Source organism: Suncus etruscus, chromosome 3 (assembly GCF_024139225.1).
Source record: "Suncus etruscus isolate mSunEtr1 chromosome 3, mSunEtr1.pri.cur, whole genome shotgun sequence".
Classification (NCBI taxonomy): Eukaryota; Metazoa; Chordata; class Mammalia; order Eulipotyphla; family Soricidae; genus Suncus; species Suncus etruscus.
The window spans coordinates 137,280,461-137,285,611 of record NC_064850.1 but is presented as its reverse complement, the minus strand read 5'-3'; the positions used below and the strand labels follow the sequence as shown (position 1 = coordinate 137,285,611).

General features: G+C 47.2%; 1 non-coding gene across 1 annotated transcript; it reads left to right on the top strand.

The window, feature by feature from the left end:
- The first annotated feature begins 984 nt into the window (after positions 1 to 984).
- On the top strand, positions 985 to 1,117 carry LOC126005067 (small nucleolar RNA SNORA51). Its single transcript, XR_007494249.1, has one exon. It is a non-coding gene; the product is annotated as a small nucleolar RNA SNORA51 (small nucleolar RNA).
- The last annotated feature ends 4,034 nt before the right edge of the window (positions 1,118 to 5,151 follow it).

Sequence of the window (5,151 nt, the reverse complement as noted above, 5' to 3'; positions counted from 1 at the left end):
GAGCTCAACTTCCAGCTTTTGGAGAAATCTCCATACCGCTTCCACAAAGGTTGGACCAGACGGCATTTCCACCAGCAGTGAATAAGAGTTTTCTCTCCACATCCCCGCCAGCACTGCTTGTTCTCATTCTTTCTGATGTGTGCCAATCTCTGTGGCATGAGATGGTACCTCATAGTTGTTTTGATTTGCATTTCCCTGATGACTAGTGATGTGGAGCATTTTTTCATGTGTCTTTTAGCCATTTGTATTTCTTTTTTGTCAAAGTGTCTGTTCATTTCTTCTACCCATTTTTTTGATGGGGTTAGATGTTTTTTCTTGTAAAGTTCCAACCTTTGTGGAAAGCGATATGGAGATTTCTCCAAGAGCTGGAAGTTGAGCTCCCATATGATCCTGTTATACCACTCCTAGGGATATATCCTAGGAACACAAAAATACAATACAAAAATCCCTTTCTCACACCTATATTTACTGCAGCATTGTTTACAGTAGCTAGAATCTGGAAACAACGTATATGCCCCTCAATAGATGAATGGTTAAAGAAACTATGGTACATATACACAATAGAATATATGCAGCCATCAGAAGAGATGAAGTCATGAAATTTTCCTATTCATGGATGTATATGGAATCTATTATGCTGAGTGAAATAAGTCAGAGGGAGAGAGATAAATGCAGAATGGTCTCCCTCATCTATAGGTTTTGAGAAAAATGAAAAAGATTTGTGTAATGATTCTCAGAGACAAAATAGAGAAGGACTGGAGCTCCTGACATAAAGCTTACCACAGGGATTGTTTAGTGCAGTCACAGAAATAATTACACTGAGAACTATCATAACACAATGTGACTGAATGAGGAAAGTAGAAAGCCTGTCTAGAGTACAGGCTGGTGTGGAGTGGGGAGGAAGGACACTTGGGATATTGGTCATGGGAATGTTGCACTGCTGAAGGATATATATATATTAAAAAATAAAAAAAGAAAAGATAAGGCCTCCCAATTCTTACCACAGGCTGTGTTCTTTACACTGACTGTATAGAAAGAGGAGGTATAGTAAATGCACCCCATATACACCTCAACCCAGGCCCTTTGCCTGGTCTATATTGTGAATTGGGGGACAAAAAAAAGTAAGCCCTGAGTTGGTCCACTAATTGAAATATAAACTTTTAAATGAATCCAAGTTCATTCAAACATGATAATTTCCTGCATTAATCAGAGTGAAATGTACACTTGCTATGGATTTTGGTATTGCCTGGCCAGGCCTTAGATACAACAGACCCAGAGCACCCTGCTAAGGAGCCAGTGCTCCAATTCCCAGGGAGTGGCCATTGGTGAGTTTGGTAACTAGGATACAGCTCAGTATCAGATGGATGTGAAAAGAATCCTGGCAAGTCTCTTTGCTGGGACAGCACTGTGGAAACCTTGCAGTGTTAGGTAGTCCTGAGTTTAGTCAGCTGCTTCCTCCTTACGAACTGGTGATATACCACCAAGCAGCCATATAGGAGTCAGCCAGGCAACAGTCCTAGGGAGAGGCCCAGGGCAGTGGTGCTAATGAAGGTCCTGACTTAACTGAGAAGAGCAATAGGAAGCCCTGGGTCATTCCCTTCTTCCTTAGACTTGTGCAGGGGCCAGCTGAGACCCCGCAGTTAACTCTCTGGGAGTGGAGAGGAAGAAGGTCCAGCTGAGCATGCAGTGATGCATTCTCTTTCCAAGCAAAGAAGAACCTCAACTGTAGAGAATTAGCCCTTAAGATGGGCTTGGATGGTGGATGGAGGCCTTTGTTCTTAGGCCCCGGCCATGTGACTCCATCCCCCATTAACCTGTGGGTCTGGGTTCAGGAAAGCAACGGGTATTGAACTCACTCACAGGCAGGCTTCCAGAGAGATAACATCTTTATTGCCCTGGCCAACAGATGTGGCTGCTAACCATTTACGCACGCCATTCTTAGCTAGCCCTGCATCTTCTTTCATCCACATCATCTCCAACCTCCATCCTGGCTTAAGACCAAAAAGACCATAATCCCCTGGGTCAAAGGCCTTATATAACTTTCTCAAGACCACTCCCGGAATGGGAGGGGTCTTGCAGTAAGGTTACACGTAATATCCGGTTCCCAAGACCCCTCCCAGGAATGGGCGTGTCTCAGGTAGATACACCTAAATCCAGGGTGGAGTCATACTCAACGACTCTGGGAAGATATGTGTCTATATAAGTCATTAAAGGTCAAAAGGTCCATTTTCAAGGGATAGATGGGGAAAAAAGGAAGCAGGTTCTCAGCATTGAAGCTCCCTGAGACCCTGAATAGCTGTGCAGATTGTTAAGTTTTGGGGGTTGGCCTAAGTAAGACAATCACCCCCCCCCCAGTTTCGTACAGAGACTAGCAGTGGCCCTGTGCCCTGCCTCCCATGTATCATGCAAGTATTTGTGGCTATTGTGTGCTGGCAGGTTTTGATGTCCACCTTGTCTTGGCCCTATGCTCCCTGGATGTCTGGGTTCCCCAAAAGGGCCACCTAAAATTGAACTCCAGTTGTAGCAGCAGCATTTGCAGCAAACAGAGGGCAGCGTTCCAGATGCCACCACTTGCCCAGCTCTGGTTATGGTCTAAACTACAGACCTACTTAATGAGCTGCATAGGGACTAGGCCACTGGATACCAGAAGTGGGAGTCTCAGGCCCCACCATAGTTGTGTGGTGGGGTGGGTGGGGTGGGGCATTTCTTGAAAATCTGCGATCGGTGGGTACAAGCCAATCAGTCGTACATGTTTAGTTAGTCCACAACCCTGGACAGGACCATGTCTGGTGGAGGAAAGTTGATACCCAGCGCTGGAAGAAACCAGGTATGTGGCTGATTCTAGCTATGCAGCCAGCTTGGTTTAGGCCAGTGGTCCTACAACCCTCTGAGATATGGGTCTGTGTGTCCAGGAGAAAGGGACGTGACCAATGTGGTAGGACTTGCATCCCTGGCCTTCCTGTTCCAAGGCAGGCTGGCCCTGGTAAGGGGGGGCAGTGATAAGGGTTGTAGAAGAGTGGCACTGGATAGACAGCCTCTAGTTGCAGCGTTACAGCTTGCTACATGGTGGCTCCAGAGTTCTATAGGCTATAAATCAGGGTTGGGTTCAGCCTTCACTCAGGAGAAGAAAGCGTTGCTATGGGCACCTGTGTCCTTCACTCCCAGCTCCATCACCCAGGCTATGCTGCAGGGCTGGCTGCACAGAAACTTTTCCTTGCCTTGGAAAAACATTTCGAGCCCAGGGCGCCCTCTTGTGGCCAAGAGCGATCAAGACATCCATTTGACAGCCACTGTGCAGGAAACTCCCTGAAGCAGAAGCAGCCATATTCTTTCTGCAGGATCCCAAGAAGCCTGGACTTGGTGGCACACGTGAGAAGCAGAGGAACCCACGACACAACCGAATATGACCCAATTGGGTGCTGGCTCTATAGAAGAGCAAGCGAACAGTCCTGCAAGTGAACAGACCAGCACCAGGCACACAATTGAAGTTCTGATTCAGGGTGACAGCATCCAGGGCAAGAACCTGCACTGCCCTTTGCTTTCAGTATTTATTCATCAGAAAAGGAATGATTACAGGATAAGAGAAGGACCCATTTTTCACGTAACCTGGACAGAGTCACTACACATCCAGGAGACTGCATTATAGAAAAAAGGTTTTAGAGATTCATTTTAATGGGTGCTTCTTCTGGGTGTTTACTTTGTTTTTGTTGTGTTTTTATTTTGTTTTTCGGGCCACACCCATCTGATGCTCAGGGGTTACTCCTGGCTAAGCGCTCAGAAATTGTCCCTGGCTTGGGGGGACCATATGGGACGCCGGGGGATCGAACTGCAGTCCTTCCTTGGCTAGCGCTTGCAAAGCAGACACCTTACCTCTAGCGCCACCTCGCCAGCCCCATACTTTGTTATGTAACTTAACCTTTCTGTGGTTTCTACTCTCCCAAACAAGCAACAGTCATCCTTGGGACTTATCTCATTTGGACTCTTGCTCTCTTCTGATACTTTCACTTACTGATGGACCCAGTCCCTTAGCTTCAAGTGTCCCTTCAGTCCTTAAAGAAGTATGACCTACATTTTCGAACATAAAGTAAAATAAAAAATTTTCCCCCTTTACTCTTAAGTTTAATAGACACTCTGGGTCAAAGTGATCTGTAAAGGGAGGCTTAGATTTTCTTTATAGCATCTTCTGACTTCGGATTCAACAGCAACCAATGTTGTGTGAGAAGCACTTCCCAAGAGCAAACTAGAATGGTAAATGCCCACTGGATGGATCCAATGACCTCTATCCAATTGATGGCTTATCTATGTGCTTTTCATGATTCATTATTATCAAGTCAAGAAGCACAGGAAGTCTGGTGTCAGGCCAAACAGGCTAGGGGTTGGGGTAAAGTCAGAGGTTAGTTGAGGGCAGGGCCAGTGTGAGGCTGCAGTGATTCTGAATATGGACACTGAATCCTGGAGGCTCCAAGGCGACTCCATGGGAGCAGTCCTGGTGTATCTGCTGCTGCTCATGGCACTGCCACAATCTCTGTGTAGAGCAGTCTCCTCCCTATAGACCTGGGAGGAAGTCTCACTGTCCAGTCCCCAGAGAACAGCACTCTAAGGAACTGGCAGTTAGCATAGGAAGCTATGTCTCACCTGAAGCATGTCAGGTGAGAAGACAGGATCTATTTGGGCCAGCTTGCAATGGGACTGGGACCAACTGCCTTTTCTTCCTTTTTCTCAGGTCTCCCCACCACCCAGTGGACCAGAATTGCATCCACAGTCAAGCCCCAGAACCCAGCCCATTCTGTGATTCTGTGGGAGCAACTGCCCCATGGACAAGGCAGTACTAACTGTGGGTAGGCTGGAGAGCATCAGGACCACAGAATCAGGTCCAAATGAGGCTACATTTGGACAGGCTACACTCCAGGCAGGGACACAGGAAGGTCTTTCAGAGTGCTCTTGAGACACCCAGCACAAGAGAGACCCCAGTCCTGAGTGAGAGAATGGGAGACCACATAGAGCACAGCGTCCACTGTCCCTCCCTGAGACAGTGGGAGGTGCAGGCACACACAAGTCTTATATCTGAGTCTGGCAGGACTGGGACTGCCTTAGTGTGGGAGGTCAAGAAGAAAGGCCCACACAGGCTTGTGCCTCCTGTGACATCATAGA